The 24,688-nt window shown below is 43.3% G+C and overlaps 1 long non-coding RNA gene across 1 annotated transcript in view; it reads right to left on the reverse strand.

The window, feature by feature from the left end:
* Nucleotides 1-1,314: 1,314 nt before the first annotated feature.
* The window catches only part of LOC148477072 (uncharacterized), a 204,234-nt gene continuing 180,860 nt past the window's right edge, over nucleotides 1,315-24,688 (reverse strand). Inside the window, exon 3 of the long non-coding RNA XR_015872559.1 lies at nucleotides 1,315-1,708. This is a non-coding gene — a long non-coding RNA (uncharacterized LOC148477072). The remainder of the gene's footprint in view (nucleotides 1,709-24,688) is intronic.

A 24,688-nucleotide genomic window follows, 5' to 3' on the forward strand; every position in this document is an offset into this window, starting at 1 on the left:
ACAAAGCCGCTCACCCAGGAGTCCATGGTCATACGGAGAAACTACACCTGCTATGGGGCTGAAGCAAACTTTGATGGTGCATCTAAAGATTTCCAATGGCACATCGCTGCAAGTGGTCATCTCAGTATTAAAGACATTGCCCGTGGCATTAGCATAAGACGCAGATGTGTCCGCATCTCCCTGCAACTTAGAATCAGGCCCATATTATTTTTTTTATGTATATCATTTCTATGGAATAAACATAATGGAACAATTATCACAACTGCTGTAAACTTATAGAAATGTTAAGGTAATACCAGTTTCTTTGCTGGAGGTATAAGAAAGGTCTATGCAACTCTTATGCTGGGTACACATCTAAACGATGGATTGGCCACCTGATGGCACAACCGATTTATACATATACACTTACCAATCCGCCGCACGACATGGTTCCTGCAGCCAGTGTTGTTGGGTCACCTGCGCACACATTCCTATGCACCGATATATCTGCATTATATATCGGCATCAGCTGTGCTGCAGGGCTGATCCGGTATGTGTGCACATCGTTCACAGACATAGAGAGTGCGCACACCCACCCCTGCACTACCGATATATATCATTCGTACAATATATCTAAGTCTGTACCATGTATTACTGTTATGTAGCACCATTAGCCACAAAGTTGCTGGGCATACACTGTGAGATAAAGAGCCTGATTCAGAGGTGTATGCAATTTCGATCATAACACTGATGTTCACGTAGTTCGGCGATTATTTGCAACTGCGCATGCACCTCAAATGCAGGCTACTATACCAGGGAAGGCAGAAACTAGCATTTGCTTATTATCGCAACCACGACTCCGGCAACAGACGCAGGTTACTGCAGTGTCCACCTCTGCATCAGGCCCAAAATATCTGTCAGACCAACAGACATTTTATCTGACAAACTGAAACCATCAAATACCTCCTGTCTTCTGCTGTGTGCTGGGCTGCGGAGGAAGGCTAGTGAATATTTGTATTCTGTGCACACAGCACAAGTCAGGGGCATTTTTAGAGAGGAGGGGGCCCATGTGCAGATTCAATGCGGGCCCCCTCCTCTCTCCAGCGGTGCTCCGGTAGCAGTAGATTCTGGTGTAGTGCCAGAATCTACTGCGCATGCGCGGGTCTCTGGGAAAATGGCACCCACGCCGGTTTCCCGGGGACGGCAGTGCTGCACATGCACAAGTGAGTACTGCGCGAGTCACCGGGAAAATGGCCGCCACCATTTTCCCAGTGATATTTGCTGCTCTGTAATAAAAGACTGAAGAAACAAACAAGTACTTACCAAACTGCTTAGTATAGTCATTTATGTTTATAAAACAAAACTGTGGTATGGCTGTAAGGTTTAGTTAAACATTGTCCCAAAAATTAGGTAATTGTTTTTTGTGCTTTTCTTCATTTTTCTTTTTATATTATTTCCCAAGTGTAATACATGTTTGGGAAGATACCAGAGGAAGCGTTATGCAGGCATAGTTATTGTTGATCCCTTGGCTGATATGAAAACCTTATATGGATAGAATAGAGAAAACAGCACAGAAGAGAACTGTATATATTTATTTATTTTCCTCCTTCTTTCAATGTCCAGCTCTTTGTTTTCTATAACTGGATGTTTAAATGATAGAAGATCAATAATCTCAATGTCTGCAGCATTTTCTATCCAGTTTCCTTCCATTTCTATTTTCTGTTTTTGTCTGGAAGACAGTACAGGAAAATGTTTAAAAATTGCCTTTGTGACTTAGCCCTCCTGCTACAATTATAGTCTCAGTAGTGTCGATATTAAAGTATTCCAAGGAAACACAACACTCCAGCTGTGTATTTATTCCATTGTCAGGTTTTATCCAAAATGTTTGAAACCGAGGTCCAAAAAATAATGAGGGCGTGAGCCAGCGACTCCAAAATTGCGTTCATTCTTATTAAAAATTAAGTTTATTTAATCCAGGTCTTTGTGATTCTAGTATAATAGGCTTCTTTAGCAAATGAACTGTAGATTAGCTGAGAGATATTCTCTCTATGGGACCTTTTTATTAATAATCACGGCAATACCACTATTATTAATTATCTGTCTCGCCACTGACTTTTTAATTTTCTACAAAAATGTCCCGGTTATGTACTAAATGTAACTCGCAGGGACAGGGGTAGCTGTAACTGCTGTCCCTGCAAGTTACTTCCCCGGCTTATTGGAGGTGTCTTTCACATTTGTTTCTGCATAATTTTATTTAAAAAAAAATTGATGAAAAAAACCTTGATAAATACTCCCCTATGTATGTGGAGTACGTCCACGTTACCATCTCCTCCTGTGGAGAGTAAAGGGTTAGTTTTATGGACCACTACAATCATATAATAACATTGATTGAAGGAAGCGAGGAAATCACTATTAGATTTTGTCACGTAATTTTTCACTTCTCATACAATTTTTCACACTTGTCTGAACGTGTCTGCATCTCCCCTAAGCCCCCCACACCTTCTCTAAATCACCTAAAACCCCCCCTCTCCACTCCCTCCAGGTGTCATCACCTCTGTGAGGCGTTACATCTCACCTTGGGCGTCTAATTATTGAGACAAGTACCCCCTCCAACCTTTATTCTATTCACCCCCAACACTCTCCAGACCTCGTGGGATTCAGGACTAGACTAGCGTGATTTGATATCTAGGCAACAAATACATCATTATTAGGTTAAACGCACCCCTACATTCAGAGGACACATTGTTAGAGCAGCAGCATTTGTAAAGGACATATGTGATTGTAATACATTACAGTATTATGATGAATAAACATAACAGTGCAAAAAAAGTTCAAATAAATGCATTTAATGTTGGCCAGGACTTACCATTCACATCAGGTAGTGGAGATACTGCTCTTAAAACAAGATGAACATAATTATATGAATACTAAAGCTTTCTGCACATTTGATGTTAACCATATAATGTTCATTCATACCTATTGGCATTGTCGAAAATGTATTTAGGTGTTTAGAATTTTAATGTGCTTCATGCACAATTGCTTAGCTGAGTCCTACAAAGTAGGAATTGTAAGTGATTGAAATGTTCATGTGTATTTGATTAACATAATAACACAAGGCATGTAATGACACAGCACAACTCACAATGGAGCAATGTGTGGAAAAAAATCTTACACCCTTTAGGAGGCATTGGAGCTGACTCGTTACAAAAAGCATTAATTATGAATTGACTCAATACATATATAAGCAGTATTAAAAATGGAGGGGGAGACAGGCATTAATGTCTCTTACTGATGGAAATATTATAACATTGATGGGGTAGATGATATTTTATTGCTTGTACAATATTACTATGTTTTTGCTGACACTCTTCTTATTGTTCTTGGTATTTGTTGGTTATTGACACACGGGGAATTTATAACATTTTTATACATTTGATAAGCTTGTTCCAGGTGGTTTGTAATCGCAGTTGGTAATTACAAGCCCACCAAAACACTCCAAATTGCCAGAGAGTGTAAGGATATACTGCCGTTTTTAAGTACAGGTTGAGTCTCCCATATCCAAAATGCTTGGGACCAGGGGTATTTTGGATAACGGAATATTCCGTATTTTGGAATAATTGCATACCATAATGACATATCTTGGGACTGGGACCCCAATATACACACAGAATGCATTCATGTGTTATATACACCTTATACACACAGCCTGCAGGTAATTTTAACCTATATTTTCAATAATTTTGTGGCTCAAACAAAGTTTGTGTACAGAAATGAAATTCATTTATGTTTCATATTCATATACACATTATACACACAGCCTGAAGGTAATTTTATACAATATTTTTCATAATTTGTGCCTTAGACAAAGTTTGTGTACATTGAACCATCAAAAATCAAAGGTTTAATTATCTCAGTCATGCCAAAATTATTCTGTATTTCGGAATATTCCGTATTTCGGAATTTGCATTTTTCTGATTGGCTGATTTGGAACCAATGAAAATGGGCAACATCACCAGCACTATATAGTACTGCCAACTGCCTAAGATTAGTGATAGAGGTTGCATGCATAGAATTAAAGAGGGAAAAGGGGCAAAAAGGGTGTAGTAATTGGAGGGAGGGGGGGTGGTACTTGTTTTGTTGATTTGTGAGGTTTGAATTGTGATTACTTGTTGCTGTGTCTGGTGGATATGTTTAGTCTTCTATTTCTTTTGTCAGTCCCAGATTTTTGTTCATTGTCTTTTTTTTCACTTAAAGATCTTTGAGGGGGTTTATGTTCAGGACACTGACTGACCACTCTTCTACCTCAGTCTGTAAGTATATGCATTACTTCACAAGATGCTTGTATGGAATGTTTCACAAGTTTCTTCTGTGAACAAACATAGGCCCTCATTCAGACCCACTCGCGAGCGGCTGTCCGCTCGCAAGTGGGTCGATGGTCCCCACTGCGCATGCGCACGACAGAGGGAGCTCCGTCGTGCGCATGCGCGAGACCCGACGAACGAAGGACTTTCCTTCGCTCGGAGTGTCTCATCAAAGGGGGCGTGCTGTCGATGGTGACTGACAGCACGCCCCCTTTGGTGGGCGTGCCGGGGGCGTGCCTGCCAGACGTAGGCGTTCCCAAGGGAACGCCTACCGTCTTAAGCCGGCCCCACTGACATCACTAGTGATGTCAGTGGGAGTGATTTTGGCTCTGATAGAGCCAAAATCACTCCTGGCCTTGCGGTTGAAAAACCCAACCGCAGGCTTTTGCTCGCAGTTTCGATGGTGGCGATGGTCAAGACCATCGCGACCATCATCCTGCACGCTCGTATATGCTGTGGGTGGTGACCCACAGCTATACGAGCGTCCAGGAGGACGCTCCATATTAATGGAGGTGGGCCCAGATTCAGAGCGAGCGCTCTGGTCAGAGCATCCGGCTCTGAATCAGTTGCCATAATACAAGCAAAATATACTGAGCTGCATTGATGCTATCCACCTGACACATGTACAGTAGGTATATTCATATGCCATGACCAACACATGTTTAGACTTCACAACAGGCGGAGAACAAATAAAACATGCCACAAATAATATCTAACTTGCCACAGCTAATACACAACTGCAAGGTCTGTATGTTCCAAATAATAATTGTAAACTGGATTTCCAGTTTCAGGAGAAGTTACCTGTTAATGCTGTGCTGCAAGGCTAGGAACAATAGATCCAGAAACATGACAATAAATTCATGTTAATGCAGTGGTCTCCCCAGTGTGATGCCAAACACTAGACTTATACAATCAGGGCCGGCTCTACCATTATGCAGCTTTAGGCAGCTGCTTATGGCGCCGCAATCTGGAGGGCCCGGGGCGCAACAGAGTCTGCCTATCACAATATTAAGGATGTCTCTGAAAGAGACATTCTTATTGTACTAAATTCAGGTGACAGTTGTGGAACTTTTAAGACAACGCTTCCTCACTTTCACCTGGAAAGAGGGTATTTTGGCTGTTTGGGAAGGGGGGGTCAGTAGGCTGAAGTTTTGCCTAGGGTGCTGAGAAACATTGCACCGGTCCTGTATACAATAAACATCTAGAACAGGAGTGGCCAACCAGTCAGAGGCAAAGAGACAAAAAATATCTGCAGTCAAGGTAAAGACCCGATACCATGTGCGCGTGCAGAAATGGGGCATCTAGCTGTCACAAGGCCATGCCCCATTTTTGTGCACAAGCCTTTGGTATGAGCATGACCTTGTGTCACCCCTCTCGTTTTTAGTCACGCTGGGGGTGAGCCCAGCACATTGAAAATACACAATTTACATAATCTACCCAATATAACTTTTTCACTGTTGAAGTGAAAGAAAAAGCCAGAGCAATATAGAAACATTGAAAAAGCCATGTTCACATAAAATACACAGAAACAATCCAGATCCACATAAAATACACAGAAACAATCCAGATCCACATAAAATACATTTTAAAAACCACATCCACATAAAATACATATTGAAATTCAGAACCACAAAACTACATTGAGAAAGACAGAGCCACATAAAATATGTTTTAGAAACAAAATCCACATAAAATACATATTGAAATTCAGAACCACAAAACTACATTGAGAAAGACAGAGCCACATAAAATATGTTTTAGAAACAAAATCCACATAAAATACATTGAAAAAGCCAGAGACATATAGAATACATTGAAAAGGCAAGATTTACATAATACTTCACATACTTCAGCTCCTCCATGTGTCACTCCAGCCCCCTCCCTTGCCATTCCAGCCCACATTCATGTGCCATTGCAGCGGCCCCTCATGTGTCACTCCAGCCACCCCCCCCCTCCCGGAGTTATCTCATCAGTCCCACTCTGCCACCATAAGCATGAAAGAGACATCATCCCCCCAGCTCTCAGACTGCCCCCCCCCACTGTCTCTCAGGCAGTAGTGCCTATTATGCAGTGCTCCCTGTAGTGGTGCCCCTTATGCAGGGCCCCCTGTAGTTGTGCCCCTTGTGCAGGGCCCCCTGTAGTGCCCCATATGCAGTGCCTCCTGTAGTTGTGCCCCTTATTCAATGCCCCCAGTAGTTGTGCTCCTTATGCAGCACCCTCTGTAGCTGTGCCCATTATGCAATGCCCCCAGTAGTTGTGCCCCTTCTGCAATGCCCCCTGTAGTTGTGCCCATTAAGCAATGCCCCAAGTAATTGTGGCCCTTATGCAATGCCCCCTGTAGCTGTGTCCATTATGCAATGCCCCCCAGTAACTGTGACCCCTATGCAATGCCCCCTGTAGCTGTGCTCATTATGCAATGTCCCCAGTAGTTGTGCCCATTATGCAATGCTCCCAGTAGCTGTGTTCCTTATGCAGTGCCATCTGTAGCTGTGCCCATTATGCAGTGTCCATAGTAGTTGCGCCCCTTCCGCAATGCCCCCTGTAGTTATGCCCATTAAGCAATGCCCCCAGTAATTGTGGCCCTTATGCAATGCCCCCTGTAGCTGTGTCAATTATGCAATGCCCCTGTAGTTGTGCCCATTAAGCAATGCCCCCAGTAATTGTGTCCCTTATGCAATGCCCCCTGTAGCTGTGTCCATTATGCAATGCCCCCCAGTAGCTGTGGCCCCTATGCAATGCCCCCTGTATCTGTGCCCATTATGCAATGCCCCCAGTATTTGTGCCCCTTATGCAGTGCCCCCTGTAACTCTGCCCATTATGCAATGCCCCCAGTAGTTGTGACCTTTCTGAAATGCCCCTTGTAGTTGTGCCCATTAAGCAATGCCCCCAGTGCCGTGCCTATTATGCAATGCCCCCAGTAGTTGTGCCCCTTCTGCAATGCACCTTGTAGTTGTGCCCTCTAAAGTAGTGCCCCCAGTACTAGCTCCCCCTCCCCGCCCATACCCCTTTGAATAAACTGACAAACTTACCTGTCTTCATGCTGGCACCACTCCACGCTGTCAGGGCTCCTGAGTCCCGCTGTTACTGCTGCCGCTTCTGCTACCTGCTGGATCTAACTGGATCCAGTGGGCACGCGGGCTCCTCACATCGTGCACTGCATCACTGGAAACGCTGGCGTCTGAAGTGATCAGAGGCATCTTTAGCCAGCATTCACAGTTCCAGTGGGGGTCTGCCGAGTTGGGAGCCACATCGGAAAAACAAAAGAGCCGCATTTGGGCTCGAGAGCAGCGAGTTGGCCACCCATGATCTAGAACAATGCAAATTATGGTCACTGCCTTTAGCGGCCACTTTTCCTTTAGAGTGGATTGCCACTACTCAGGCTTATTCACAGAAACGTGCTGGCCCTGGAAGTAGAAGACATTAGGAAAGTATCTGAAATTATGAAGGTTCAAGTATTGGTAGGTAAAACAAGTACTGTGTATAAGAGCTGGAAACAATGAGCAATTATACAGATACACTACACTGGCAAATGATAACCAAGGTCAAACATCTAAGGAGTAATGGTCAGAAACCCAGCATAGGTCAGGGGAGGTGAATTGCAAAAAAAAATAAAAAATGGATCCAGTATCTAGTGGTTAGAGTAAATGAGCTGTAACAGAACACATAGGCGGTGTTTCGTCAGTGCATGTCAATTGAAGTTTAGGTGTACACGTAATCATGCTTGTTTTCTGGTGGATATTTTGCACCTCATATAGGGCAGAAGCAAGTGTGCATATTTGTATATGACTGATATTAAACCAAGCATAAGGATGGGGGCTCTTTGGTTTGCATGCCGAGATGCATGCAGCTTTGCATACAGCCAAATATTGGTGCGGTATATTTGTTGCATTCATGTTGACACGAGAATGTTGACCTGGTCATAATGTCAACATGCTTGGCATGTATTCTCCTCTTTCAAACAAGGTTACCACTGAGTCCGTGGGTTACCGGATAGGGGAGATAGAGGGTGGGATGTACTAATGGAAAATGAGAGCAAAAGTCCAAAAATGAGGTTTGACTGCATTTCCCATATGTACAAAGCTCCAGGAGCAAAACTTTCTGGAACTTGTATCCTTGAATGGCATCCTGCAGCTAGAATCACTGCTACAGTCCCACCCAGAGCGTCCTTTAGACGTTCCAGAAATGCAGACTGAAGATGCTCCGGGCAGTGCTGTTTTTACCCACACTGGTGGTTCTGCATTACATCATGTGCTCAGGTGGTGTGGCCGGCAGAGGGTGTTATGGTGGGTACACACTATACAGATATACAGTACCTGCAGATCGAGTGATCTGCAGATATATCTGCAGATGATGGTCGTTCATAAACACTGAATGGCCATCATCTGTGTCTGGCCACGGGTCCTGGTGGCTGGGGGGACGGGTTAGGGGCATGTCCCGCCTCCCTCCCAGTGGCTGCCGCATTGTGTACGGGCGGTCTGCAGACACACTTGCCAATGGACAGATATGTCTGCAGATATATCTGTCCATTGGCCCTTGCAGCACAGCCAATGCGATATGTCTGTGAACGACGGTGTTCACAGACATATCACGGGTACACACTGGCCGAAGGGCATCAGATATATTGACCGATCAATTGATCGGCCAATATATCTGTCAGTGTGTACACAGCTTTATTCAGCCCTGTTACGGCATTGATCTCTTGATTATGAGAAAGAACGTACCTACTGTAATTAGGATCACATCCCTTAATTTTCATTTGAAAATTTTTAATATGCAGTTTCTCTTTGGATGTATAGTTTGACACCATAACCATAGACCTATCTGCTGCTAATTATCTGTATGGACCTGATATAGCCGTGGATAGAAATTGTGTGCACAGAAAAAAGATGCACACATTTGCCCATATGCAGACTTGTATCCATCTTGTAGTGTGCCAGTCCCCTTTACCACATGGAAAATATACACCTGGAAAACACTTTTATACACTTATGGCCTACTCTGAATAGCCCACAGTTCCACTGAATTTTGCCTATGTGAGAAATCCCTGTTTCAGCCCAGTTACCCCTCTTTAGTAAGTGTAGATGCATTAGAAATGCTTACAACTCTGTATGGCCCCATACTTGCATGTGCACAGGTCCAGCACATGCACACTGTGAACACATGCAAGAAAAGCTCTGCAATCAGACTCAGCATCACACCCTTTATAACCATAATCTACCACTATTGCAGCCACCCTATTACATCTCTGATTGACTCATGACTTAAGGCGCACATCCACTTGGCGATTTCTATGAGCGATTGAACGATAACGATATAATTATATAAACGATATAATCACTCACGAATCGTGCATGAATTGGGCACATTAATGTTGGAAACGACCAGCTATGCGCGCTCCCGCTGGCCGTTTCCGACACCAATCATCGGCCGAACAAGCTGGTCAACCTGACGATAATGTCAGGTTGAGCATGTTAGGGGATGATTGATGTGCCTACACTGAACGACTGATCGTTCAGTGTAGGCACAGCACAGACTGTGAAACTACTGCACGATGACAATGTCGTAATCGTGCAGTCATTTCTATGTCTGCTAGTGGATGTTCCCCATTAGAGATAAAAGTGTTGGCTATTAACATCATACTGTATATAGCACTGTGGACCACTGTTATATTTTATTACCGTTTAGGTCTATGTTTGTTCATTATTTCTTTTTTTTGTCTGTTGTAAATAAACATGTACAGTCAGGTGCAAAAATATTGGGGCATTGACAGAATTTTCATATTTTGGCCTCTATTCACCACCACAATGGCTTTGAAATGAAACAAACAAGATGTGCTTTAACTGCTGACTTTCAGATTTAATTTGAGGGTAATTACATCCAAATCAGGTGAACGGTGTAGGAATTACAACGGTTTCTATATGTGCCTCCCACTTTTTAAGGGGCCAAAAGTATTGGGACAAACTAAACAATCCTAAATCTAACTTTCACTTTTTAATACTTTGTTGCAAATCCTTTGCAGGCAATTAAAGCCTGAAGTCTGGAACGCATAGACATCACCAGACGCTGGGCTTCATCCCTGGTGATGCTCTGCCAGGCCTCTACTGCAAATGTCTTCAGTTCCTGCTTGTTCTTGGGGCATTTTCCCATCAGTTTTGTCTTTATCAAGTGAAATGCATGCTCAATCGGATTCAGGTCAGGGGATTGACTTGGCCATTGCATAACATTCCACTTTTTAGCCTTACAAAACTCTTTGGTTGCTTTTGCAGTATGCTTCGGGTCATTGTCCATCTGCACTGTGAAGCACCGTCCAATGAGTTCTGAAGCTTTTGACTGAATATGAGCATATTATACTGCCCGAAACACTTCAGAATTCATTCTGCTGCTTTTGTCAGCAGTCACATCATAAATAAATACAAGGGAACCAGTTCCATTGGCAGCCATACATGCCCACGCCATGACACTACCACCACTATGCTTCACTGATGAGGTGGTATGTTTTGGATCATGAGCAGTTCCTTTCCTTCTCTATACTCTTCTCTTCCCATCACTCTGGTACAAGTTGATCTTTGTTTCATCTGTCCATAGGATGTTGTTCCAGAACTGTAATGGCTTTTTTAGATGTTGTTTGGCAAACTCTAATCTGGTCTTCCTGTTTTTGTGGCTCACCAATGGTTTACATCTTGTGGTGAACCCTCTATATTCACTCTTGTGAAGTCTTCTCTTGATTGTTGACTTTGACACATATACACCTACCTCCTGGAGAGTGTTCTTGATTTGGCCAACTGTTGTGAAGGGGTTTTTCTTCACCAGGGAAATAATTCTTCTGTCATCCACCAGAGTTGTTTCCCGTGGTCTTCCGGGTCTTTTGTTGTTGCTGAGCTCTCCGGTGCGTTCTTTCTTTTTAAGAATGTTCCAAACAGTTGATTTGGCCACACCTAATGTTTTTGCTATCTCTCTGATGGGTTTGTTTTGATTTTTCAGCCTAATGATGGCTTGCTTCATTGATAGTGACAGCTCTTTGGATCTCATATTGAGAGTCAACAGCAACTGATTCCAAATGCAAATGTCACACCTAGAATCAAGTCCAGACCTTTTACCTGCTTAATTGATAATGAAATAACGAGGGAATAGCCCACACCTGTCCATGAAATAGCTTTTGAGTTGATAGTCCCATTACATTTGGCCCCTTAAAAAGTGGGAGGCACATATAGAAACCGTTGTAATTCCTACACCGTTCACCTGATTTGGATGTAATTACCCTCAAATTACATCTGAAAGTCTGCAGTTAAAGCACATCTTGTTTGTTTCATTTCAAAGCCATTGTGGTGGTGACTAGAGGCCAAAATATGAAAATTCTGTCAATGTCCCAATATTTATGCACCTGACTGTATATACAATAAGGTGAATTAAAGATTGTTCACCTTTGGGTGTGCTTATTCAGACCTCATGAACCATATAAAATATATAGTATTTATTAAAAAGTAAGTATATATATATATATATATATATATAAAAACAGTCATAAAATTATGCACATACAATGACAATCTATACACCCTTAAGTTAATTATCCACAACTTATAACATATAAGCATCCATCTATTAATTTTTAATCAGAAAACAATCTGCTCCTCCCAAGCAGTAAATGCAGCAAAAAGAGCAGGGTAGAGCTTATTTCCCCTTCATGCTAGGGACCTGGAAGTGACGTGAGGGAGGGCGGAAGTGCAGTTCCATGCATATTAAGGCCACCTAAAGAAGAAAGTTGTCCCCACGCTTTGGGCTCAGTGGCTCGCTAGGTTATATTCCCCCTCTATGCCCACTTGGATGGTAGGGAATGACGCTGAACACTGGCTGATGACGTCAGGGTCCTCTCCGTGAAGGGGATTTAAACATTACCAAAAGAGCAGTCACTTAGTCTCCGTTTATCGTTGTTAATTTAGTACCAGTTCCAGCAAGTGTATATAGCTATGTTGGTAAGTCTCTGTGCAGGCAATGATGGAATGTCAAATCCAATACAAAGTAACGAACCCGCTCTCCAGTATAGTAACAACTGTAGCGGCTTGTGGGGACACACAGACAGTCCCGGAATAATTACCCAGCTATCTTTTTCTTGCTGATCCTCGGGAGTGACGCCGGTCCGGAAACAGACTGCGCTGTGCTGTTTATACATCCAATGATTCCTCCCTGTATTGATCGTTGTTTAGGGTGACAATGCTGCAGGTATAGTCCCCAGCACACTGCTAGTACATGGCCTTTATAGCGATAACTGGAACGGAGGGTAATGAGAGAATGCCAGTATATGAAAGCTGGATAGTGGGTGAAATAGTATCAGATTACATTTTTTACATTTTATGTACTTACTGCTCAGAGCTGTTTTTATATTTTTTAAATATTTGCAAAGACATAACCACACCCTTCAATGCTGATGTGGTCATAAGCCATAATGTAGAGCAGTGATTCTCAAACTCGGTCCTCAGGACCCCACACAGTTCATGTTTTCCAGGTCACCCAGCAGGTGCACAGGTACATTGATTACTCACTGACATATTTTAAAAGATCCATAGGTGGAGCTAATTATTTCACTTGTGATTCTGTGAGGAGACCTGGAAAACATGCACTGTTTGGGATTCTGAGGACCGAGTTTGAGAGCCTGTGATGTAGAGAATGGATAGGGTCAAGAGAGGGAGGAGGCTTTAGTACCACCTAGTGCTTGTAATGGCTTGTCTCTCCACCCTATGGAACAGAATCTATATATCTCTCACCAAGATAGAGAAAGGGTGACAGCATTCTCTCTAACCCAGTCAACTAAAATATCTATTTACTTATTTGCTAATGTTAAATAGTTACTATAATTGTTAAACCAGACCTGTTTTAAAGTAATTTGTTTACATTTAAATAATGCTTATGTTGTGTAATATATGTTGACTGCATGGACAATATTAGAAAACACAGCTTCTAATTCAACACCCTCTGCTGTTGGAACTTGGTTATCATTTGCCCTGTACATTCATACCAATGAAAACTGGGATTTAAGAAGCAAGGAATGAAGCAGATATCGGAGCTGTGGTATCCCATTTTGTTTCACAAAACCAGACTCCACAGGTTTCTATGGGAAGCAGTCAGGAAGCCTACGGACTAAATCCCTACCGCCGGCTTGCTGACTGTCTAATCCCGGCAAGTGTCTAATGACAGGCGTCGAAATCTCGACGCCTATCAGACCTACGCTGGGAGCCCGACATACAGCATATCGATCGAAGGTAAGCTGGGCGCGGACAGCCACAGGGGGGGAGGGTTAGGTTAGGGGCTTCCAGGGGGGACTTAGGGTTAGGCAACCCCCCTGGAGGTTAGGGTTAGGCTAGGGGAAGAGGGGTTAGTGTTAGGCACTCCCGGGGGGAGGTTAGGGTTAGGCACCCCCCGGGAGACTTTGGGTTAAGCTACGGGGGGAGGGTTAGGTTGCAGGGGGTGAGAATTAGGTTTAGACTGCGGGAGGAAAGGTTAGGTTTAGGCGTAGAGGTATTGTTAGGCTTAGGATACTTACTTGCAGGTGTCGGTATCCTAACCCTGTCAGGATGCTGGAATCGGGATTCTGATCATTGGGATCCTGTACCCATCCCAGTCTGCTGACCTTAACTTATGCAATCACTTTACTTCTTACACATAGGTAGCCCCTGTACTTACATGTGAATATTGATACAGTCAGACAATACTTAAATACTAGTTGCTACAATAAGCAGCAATAAAAAAATTATAATAATCAGGACCAATTCCTGCTAAAAATAAATATGCCCCTTAGATAGAGAAAATGAGGCTGACAGGACAGCTTTTTTAAATCATTACCAAGTTGCAATAATGGATTTCAGTTATTTTGGTGATTGGTACTTTTTAATGTTATGTGGATAATATCTTTATTAGTAAAATAAATATTTGCTTTGTATAATATATATACACCTTTCTCAATCAAAGGTCAATATTTACAGATTTGAAAGTAAAATATTCATGTCAGTAGACTCTGGTAAGGATGTTTTTCTGCTCAAGAGGCTATAGACAGGCTGGAAGCTGTCCCTGGTAACTGACAGATGATGTACTACATAAATGCAAAGTTATGCATTTGCAGAGCAAGAATATCCATGCAAATGACACACTAAATGGGATTACATTGGGTGAATCCTTGATGGAGGAGGATTTGGGAGTGGACCACAGACTGTGCAACAACTAGTAATGTCAATCAGTAGCGTCCAAAGCTAGCAAAACATCATGTTTTAGGAGAGGTATAAATTCACAGGAGAGAATTATACTCCATTTACATAAACCTTTAGTAAAACCTTACCTGAAGTATGCAGTTATTGTCTACTCACTAATTCATTAAAATTACATATACAGTCATTACACCGTGATGTTGAAAGACCAAGAAAGTCTCATACGTGTTAAAATTGTATTTGTCTTAAACCAGAGGATAGCAAAAACGACTCCCAATGATGCAGCTCCTACAGTAGTTTAACCCATAAATACCAATCACGCAAGCCACCCAATTTTGTTATTTTTTCATCTCTGTGTTGATCTTATTTTGCCACATTTAAGCATCACTATCAGTAATCTTTGTATGCAGCACTTGCACAAATTATCCTTAGAATTTTCAGAAAATACCATTAGTCTTTCATGACAAATAAAATGTTCTCAAAACAGTCCAATATTTTTTACTTATTCGACTGCTTTTACAGAGAGTATATGGCTATGTTTGTTACTGCCTCAGTGCTGTGAGGCTGTAAAGCTAACCATTACACAAACCAATATCTCTATATATAGATAAAATAAAGTCCCCAGTTTAGGGGTCTGTCTGTTCATTCGGGCTAACCTCTTGAAGCACTTGATGAATTTTGATGAGGTATTCGCTATTCTATACAGCATTTGTCGAGGAAGGTGTAGGTTTATGAACCACTCATCTGTGACAAAAGGGAGCAGAGCAGTGACGGCTTTAGTGAAGCAAGTCACAGAAAAAAATTTGCACCAAGCTGCTGTATAGGAACTGGCCTGTGTGCTAAAACAGCAAGAGAGCATCTGAAACTGAGGCTTGAAATCAAGCAAGCCTCAGAAAACACTGTTGTGCTGTGTTTGGCTCTCTGAGACAGTGAAGGCCAATCAGAGATAGCAATGTGCTCTGTTGCTTAGCAACAGCCTAGGGAGGGGAGGAAGTCAGAGACTGAGCGTGGTCACGTCTGAGGCAGACAGAGGGTGAGAGACAGCCTCCACTGAACCCATGAATATGCCCTGATGCAGACACAGTAGCCAGGGGAGGCATAACTATCAGGAATTAAAAAACAAACAAACAACCATTGGAAAACCATCAATATGATTTCCATTCAATGGTGACAAACATTGGACCACCACAATCAAAATGGTAAAAACACTACCATCAGAACAAAAACATTTATGGTTAGTAACCATCAGATTTGGATGTCTATCCCTATGCTGAAGCTGGAGAAGGACTCCGGCCAAAACTCTTCTATGGTGAAGTGCTTCCTCCAGTGTGATGTTCCCGCTCAGCCACATACCCTAGGTGAATAGGAGGCACCTCCCAAGGAAGTAAGCTCTGTTCTCTTAGACAGGGGCACCACAGTGAGGAAGCTCAACTGGTAGCCCAAGAAATACAGGGTACATTGTGCAAAGAGGACATTGCTCACCGCCATGTTCAGCAGCTGGGGAGGGGTGCACATGGAAGCTGCAGAAATATGCACAGGTGTCCCATCTCTGGGGAAATGCTGATGATAATATTACTATAGCTGCAATACAAATCTCTCATCCATGATCCTCCTGCCCTTGCCAGCACATCCCAGTGGCCGGGCCACAGTCAGCAGGGCAGCAGTAGTGGGGTTTGTGGTGACACTGGTGAGATACAGGGGGTAGGAGTAAGAAGCTAGAGTTGTGGTGAGATGCATGGGACTGTGGTGACATGAGATATAGGGGGCTATGGTGAGATGAAATTGCTCCCATGTGAAGCCAGGGTGGGTTGCTAGTGTTTTATTTAACAGGTTTTAATTCTGTCTCCACAGCTCTTATTGGCTGTTGGACAGACAGACAGACAGACATAGGGCCCGCACAACCTGGCCACAAGTCATTGTGATTCACCTTCCTCCCTACTCATTTCCTTTCCATTCAGCCAAAACTCCATAATAACCCCCACTCACAAGCCACTCTGCAATACCTTCCTCACTTCTCACCTCCTTTCCTAACAGCCATCTGGAGTCTGGCACTGAGCCTCCTCCTCTGACACAACAAGAAGCAGGGGAGCTGTTCCCCCTTATCAATAATATCAACAGCACTGAACTGATACATTTATTGACATAATGGTTTAGATCCGAGCAAAGGCAGCTCTGAAAAGAGAGCTGAGTGGGACAGGGAAATGGTGTGGGGAAAGAAAGAGAGAGACATGTCAAAAAGTGAAGAGATAGATGGGAGAACACAGGCAAAAAGAGAAAGAAATAATTTGTGTGGTATGGGGGAGGGTGGGAGGAGGGAATGGGAGAGCCAGATAAGGGATAGGGCAGTAGAAGAGAGACAGGAGAAAAAGGGTGTTAGAAATTATGTGTTCACTGCTGAACTCAAACTCTACAACATCGGTGCACTAACGCGATCGCCATAGACACTTACAAAGACCTATGGCTGGTGCAGTGTCATCTTCTGACCATTCTCTAATCATCGTGTCTGTAACGGTGGCTCTGCGTTTGAGAATGCAGCCGTGTTCACTGACACATCCATGACACTCCTTTTTTTGCATTCACTTCAGGCCACCTCCCAGCTCCTCCCAGCTCTATTACAAGTGACTCTGTTCTCAACAGCGATGTCTGGGTACACTCAGTGGTACGCATGCGTCATAGGGGTCTCTCTGACTTTTCACACATCTGCGCAGTAGCAGAAAATCTCACAACTGTGCAAACATCAACACTGCATCCCCCCCTGAATAAGGCCCTATATGCTTTCAACCAAAGTCTTCATCCTAATCAAGAAACTCTGGATGGATATCCTTATACAATATAAGAAAAAAACAGGTATCATATAGGTAAGCAGTGGCGTCATGAGGGCGGTGCGAGGGGTGTAGGCTGCACCCGGGTGTTGGCCTCAGGGGGGGTGACACCAAAATGCCCACTCCTTTGCAGTGACAGAAGTGCTGCAGTGTGACATTCTCCTGCAGCACTCTGCTCCTGTCATAGAAGAGGAGCCAACAGTGCAGACTGCCCAGTCTCCGGGGGCAACCCAGCATCCAGGGTGATGATGGGCTGCCCTTGGAGTGATGTTATCGGGATCATCCGAGAGGCCACGTCCCCTTTATTTAGGACTCACCCCCTTTTTTGGATGGACGAGCCTCTGGCTCTCAAGGGGTATCCAGAGTACACATCAGTAGGTAACAGAGAACACACATTGGCACTATTTGCTGACGTTACCATATTTATACTCACAAAACTGGCCAAATCTCTCCCCTAGGCTATCCAAATACTCTACTGTAGGTAAAATGTTTTCAATAATTTACTCTATTGAATGCATGTAAGGCTAATAACATTAACCTTCCATATACAGACCAAAGTGATTCTTTGCATATAAATTGTCCACTTTAAGAACATGTATCCGTCATGTTGATCGGCACAATCTCTCTGCTCAATGGACATGGAAAAATGTTGGTCAACTTGGATACTAAGAGAGGGGGGCCCTTTATTGGGGGGTTCCCACCTCCCCTGGGAACCCCGGCCTGGGATGACTAGTTTGGGGTGTTAATGTTTTGGCCGGGGGACCCAGTGAAAGGGGTTGACTAGTTTGAACCCGATGCTGGTTTTATTTTTCCCCCGTATTTTTAAAACCAGGACCGGCTCACTGAGCCCGTGGCTGGTTATGCATTTGGAGGGGAACCCCACGCCAATTTTTTTCTAAAATTAACCCTTTTTATCATTATTTAGAGGCCGAAACATACACAGATCACACTGAGCTGTGTTGGTTTCTGCTAAACACGCAACTCAGGAGGTAGTCTATTTAAATGTTCTATTTTGGACCGAGTTTGCTTAAATTACACCCGCGATTATTTTTGGTAAATTCCTGTGTTGTATTCCTGTCTATGTGAGTTTGGTCAATGGTGTATTTATTTCTATTAGTGTTTTACCCATGTTTTGTAGAGAGTTTAAAGATTTTTTAAAAAATGGCCAAACACATCTGTAATTGACATCTCGACCAGACACGATTTTTAGTAAATTTACTCCTAAGGGTCTGATTCTGAGTCAGATGCAAATGCGGCCATCTTTGTGTTTCTTAGCACAGCCACATCTGTGACTTTAATGCTAGTACTGCTACAAAGCTCTTCCCTGGTGTACATCCATGTGTCTAATTGTGCAAGGACTTAGACCCCATTTTCAGCATCCTTAAATATACTACTGACTACATTTTTAGACCCACCATTAAAACCTGCACCAGCCCTATGACAGGTGAAGATTATCCCTCTGAATATGGCCTTCTGTGTGAATGAGCGTGTTGCAACACTCCCTGCTTAGCCACTACTCTGTTACAGGGGCGGCTTAAGAGAGGAGGGGGCCCATGTGCAGCCTTCGCGCAGTTTCCCTCCTTTCCGGCAGCGCAGTAGACTATGACTTTATGCCAAAGTCTACTGCGCATGCGCAGGTCTCCGGGAACATAACACCTGCACTATGTTCCTGGAGACAACTTTACTGAACATGCGCAAATCACCAGGAAAATGGCCACCACGCCATTTTCCCTGTGATATCAGTCTGCAGCACTGGCCAATGTGGGACTCCCATCCCCGTTTTTTTTCGTCTCACTCAGCACAATACACACGATAAATTTGATGCCAGTGCAATAAATTCCAAATGCAATTTGACCTTGTGTGAAATCAACCCTAAGCATATATTTCTTGCCAGGTCGACTGAGAATATGTTTCTTAGTATGTTTTTTGGTGTCAGTGCCGTAGCTACCGCTCCCGGTGCAGGTCACGTCCCTTCCATATGTCGCCACTGATTGACAGGCAGAGGCATTTACAGGGCAAGGACAGTCAGCATTCTGGGAAATGGGGGCGCGTCGCCCTCCTTTTCCGGGAGTTGCAAGATCTGCGACAACGGATGCAGTTTCCTGACCTCGCAAGCCAGCCAGCCTGTGTAAGTTGAGGCTTACTCTGCTGGGGAGCGTTATTTACGGGTACTCCCTAAAAACGTCTGTTTTCAGGGGATATCCCGCAAATATTGTTTAATAAATATGCCCCTTAGAGTATAAAGAGAAAACTGTGCACAGGAATGGCGCCTAAACAGATGTGTGTCAAATTATTGTATTTTCTGCCATTTTTTATCTCACTATCCCAAACTTATGCAAATAAAGATGATAAAACCACCTCCTAACTAAATGTCAGCATTCGTTTGTAAATCTACACCAGATTTGCATAGAAGAAATATAAATGTGAAAAAAGAAGTTTATATGTGGATATTCAATTGACTATTGTTTTTCACATTTGCAAGGTAAGCCAGAAAGCATTGGGATTTGTAAAATCAATAGATGTAGTCAATACACAGTCGTCTGATTCAATTTTAGGCGTTTGCCAGACATCCTGCAAGATTTTTTTTTTTTTAAAGTTTGGGGAAATATATCAATTCTACTCTACAATGTGGTATTAACCATTTGTCTGGTGCATGGACTTTACATTAAACTCTGAGACCAGACCGACATCCATAAACTGATAAGCTAACACAAAGGTAAAATAAATGAATAATAATAATAATAATTAATAATAATTATAATAATAATAATAATAATAATAATAATTAGTGTTCACTAATCTTACTTAAGCATGATGTGGATGCCTTGGTGACTTCCATGGCCAGAATGAGCAAGGTCAGAAAATCTGTGTTTAGTCTCCGCGTCCGATGTTCTACGCTGCGGCTGCCCACGTGTCTGATCTCATATTTTGGACTCTGTCTCTATTTATCATTTCTTTATGCACCACTTACAAAATTCACTACCGTATACAATCTAATCTTGAGCCTCTGACTTTTGTTTCCCTGTTATCAGTTTCTTTCCTGTTCTCCCCATCCTTCTGCATCACATACTTCTCCTTTTCTCCTCTCTCGCTTGTCAGTATTCTTCTAGTTAATTTCCCTGTTACAGTTTTACTCCCCCCACTCCATACAAACCTGTCAGGCCTGCTCTTCCCCACTTATCCAGCTCATGAATATTAACCAGCAGCTGCTGTCACACGCGATAAAACTCCCCAATCCTCAGCAAATATGTCCTAATCTCTCCAATTTGGGGGTGCAAATATTCCTTGCGTGTCCTGTTTGCCACATAGATAAAGAGAGCTGCTTCCATAATCCTATACCATGCATTCAGGAGGTGGAGGAACGCAGGGAGACATAGTAAGGGAAGATTAGCTGCTCTCCCCGCAGTCCCCTGGCCTGTGACATCTGATTGTGTGTTTATATTTAATAATTCAGTCAGTGTTTTCAGGAATACTGGAGGAGTGCTGAGCTTGCTGAGATGGGAACTCTGTACAGGTGTATCATAGGCATAGCAGAGGAGGAGCCGCTAGCGCACGTATACCATTGGACTGGTGCTATCACTGCAAGTAACAAAACAATGTGATGGTAACAGGCAGCCTGCTCAGTCAGTATGGAGATTATTATTGGTAGCACTGCACTGGTACCCACCACCTATTGCTCTTTGATGTGATGTAGGAGTTGATAGAGGCTACACTGTGTTACACATTAGACAGCCTCGTTTACACCACTGGTTAGTAATAAGCTGTGTTTATTACTTTTTTGCTTTTTAAATACCTTTAATATACATTTTGCTTTGTTTCTAAAATCCAGCAAATGTTTCTTATCAAATAAGGTTAACAGTTAAATCACTAAAGATGCGTACACACTTGCCGATATTTTGAACGACTGAACGAAACCGATATCATTATCGTTTAGTCGTTCACTATATCGGGCAGTGTGTATGCTAAAATGATGAACGATAACGGCGAACGACCAAATATGCGCGCTCTTGCAGGTCGTTGGTCATTGTCATTCATCGCCCAAACATGGAGGCCCCCTGACAATATATACACAAAAAGAAGAAATACAAATGCACATCTCCAAATTAACTGATTATATATGAATAAATACATTTTACAGTAAATAGAAGTTTTTGGCATAATCTTGGCCAAGGTTATGGGCCTACCCACCACATCTGGGTAACCTCAGTAGGGTAGGTCCCTGACATACTAGGGTTCAAATGCAGAGTGCAGTACACCCCCAAACTAGCCCAGCTAAGCCACCCCAAGGCACCACTCTAATAAGAAAAGTGAAGTGTATAGGAAATAGTTAAGAGCAGCAGCAGCTGCATATAAAGAATAAAAATAAAAAAGTGAAATACATATATAAAAAACAGACAGTGAAGCATTAAAATGTGTTATAAAGGCAGAATGTGTTATAATGTGGTGCCCTGAAGCAGATCAACCAAAGCAATCCAGGGGGACCCACGCCCCAATAATTACCAATAATAACCAAAGCTGCACTACACAGTCTAAATATTTGCAAGACTTTCCTATATTGTCAGGTTGTTGCATGTTCGGGGATGAGGGAGTGTACCCGGCACAGAACGATATCGTTCATCATATCATTTAGTGTGTGCTCAATGTCATCAACGAATAGTCTAGTGTGTACGCACCTTGAGGACCGAATTCAATTTGAGGCAAAAAGCTTAGATCGGCGAAAAGTGCGATGATTTTGCATCATTCACCTGTTTGGACGCGATGTTTTCGCATGCGCGTCCCTACTTTTCTCCCTATTCAATTCCAAAACAGGTGAAAATGGCGGATAGGCGAATGTAGTGAATAACGAATCTAGCGAAAAGGACAGCATATTTTGAGGAAATCAGTCTGTACCCCATAAAAAGCGTAACTGACCCAGGGAATCAATATAGAAAAATGGCCTCCATGGGGGGGGGCGGGACAAAAAGATGGGATCCTTGTGGCCCCAAGCTTTCTTGTATTAACTCCCCATCCTGCCCACTTGAAAAAGCCTCTACTTGGAGACAAAACTAGTCAGAGGACCTACACAATGCTATTATTGCATATTTGAGCTGCTTGTTTAACTCTGAAAGACTTTCCCTGGTGTGCGCCTGGAGCTCAAAGTACAGCGGTGCTGGCTTCACCACTTGTCCATCTAGGCTGGAAGTGCTGTGGCGGTGGGCGCCCTTTATAAAGATCAGCTCACTTTGGGCGGGATGTATTAAAGTGGAAAATGCAGTAAAACCCCCGAAATGGGAGTTTAACAGCATTCTCCATATGTACTAAGCATTGGAATGCATCGCTTCGTCCCGGGCTTCTTATCAGGATGCTTACGCTGAGAGGGATCCGATCGGATTACTCCCATCACCCCCTGTGCCCTGCAGTCTTCTGTGCATGTGCAGAAGAACGCCACAGGGACTTCTGGGTGTTAAACCCCGAAGTACCTCTGTTTGGGGGCATCACAAAGGACAGCGCTTATTGGGAGAGCTGTCCTTTGCGATGTATTTCTAGGTACATCCCTCCGTAATCAACTGCTTTATGTACATGAAGCGGATGCGATGCTTAGTACATCCCGCCCTAAGTTGGACCACACTGCATGTTGGACCTTGGAGCACTTCACTTTATCAGGATCATCTGGTAAAATCATCAGCTTCCTTTATGCATTGGGTCCAAGACGGTACGCAGTCAGGAAGCCGATGGTCGAAATGCCGACTGCCAGCTTGCTGACTGTGCAATCCAGACAGGGGACTAATGATAGGTGTTGAGATCCCGACGCCAATCATTATCCCTATGCCAGGAGCCCGAAGCCCAGGATATCGAATGAAGGTAAGCCAGGCGGCGGGCGTGGACAGCCACGGGGGGGGGTTAGGTTAGGGGCTCCTGGGGGGACTTAGGGTTAGGCACCTCCCGGGAGGGTTAGGGTTAGGCTAGGCGAAGGGAGGGTTAGGGTTAGGCACCCCTAAGGGAGGGTTGGGGGGGAGAGGATTAGGTATAGTTAGTTTACTTACCCATCGGGATCTTCACTGGTGCCGGTGTTCCAACATCATTCATACCGATCCCGTCCAAAACTGTCCATATGTTCTTGGGACTTGTAATTCCACAACCACACTTTTAGCCATACAGTAGGAGTCTCTTTCCATTTCTAATATATGCACTGAAATCATTGGGATCAACTATACAAACAGCTCATATTATATTATTCTTTACCAGTGTGAGCTATCATATTTTAGGGTACATATGTGACTCGTATTATTTATTCTTAATTGCAATGATTTTATATTCAACTCTATTAGTATTGTATATTTATATATTGTATTAAATCTGTATTTTATCTTTATTGGTGTGATATTTTCTTATATGGGCATTTTGTATTGATTAGCGCAGTTCACTTGTTTGTTTTCATATATGACATACTTACCTACTTTAATTATCTCCTTTCCGGGAGAAGCCTGGAGTGTAGACGCAACTGACATCTAGGGGTAAAAATGCAGTGGTTTGCAGATCCATGGGGGGGGGGGGGGGGCAAATTATGTGATACACATTAATTTCGCCCTGCCTCTCCGTATGGATCTGAGATTTCTTGCATTATCTCCCTATCCTGCTCACTTTTAATGTTTGCTGATCTGCGCATGAGCAGGAGCCACTCTGTGCCTGTACAATGTTTCTGTGATATAGGTTGCAGTGCCCCATAACCCGCAGCTTGATTGACATGCTGCTGGAGTTTGGAGGTGGCGACACAGAGCGTTCCAGAAAACATGGTGTGTCAGCCCCATTTTCTGGGCATGCCAAGGCCATTGCCCTTGGATGCAGATTCACTGGCCCCAACAGCGTTATTTCCCCAGACATCCTGAGTAGGGTTACTGAGATGTCCGATGGTCATGCAGTTGATCTGATGATGAGTCTTCAGACATAGCAGATCAGAGAAGCTGGTAGGAGGTGTCTTTTACACAAGATGACTCCTGCAGCATGTATATATTGTTGCACAGCTGCTGCGTACAAAGACACAGCGGCTGCCACAATAGCGTCCATGTCTGAAACAGCCCCATAGTACCATATGATATTGTAATGCAAAGGACAAGAGTTTGTGAAAGTGGATACTACTTTATCGTGATATCTATGTGTTAATTATTTTATATGTATGGTATAACTGCAGATCAATTTACTGCAAATGTTAACATAGAGAGTGCACTTGCAATGGACAACCAATCAGGCGCCATCTTGTCACTGTGTTGAATGTCACAATGGGAGACAGTAGTCTCCCACTTAGCTCCAGAAAGACCCTGGTATTACTGTCACCTACAATGCCTTACAGCAT

The sequence above is a fragment of the Taudactylus pleione genome, unplaced genomic scaffold (genome assembly GCF_031769625.1).
Source record: "Taudactylus pleione unplaced genomic scaffold, aTauple2 ptg000749l, whole genome shotgun sequence".
In the NCBI taxonomy this organism is placed as follows: Eukaryota; Metazoa; Chordata; class Amphibia; order Anura; family Myobatrachidae; genus Taudactylus; species Taudactylus pleione.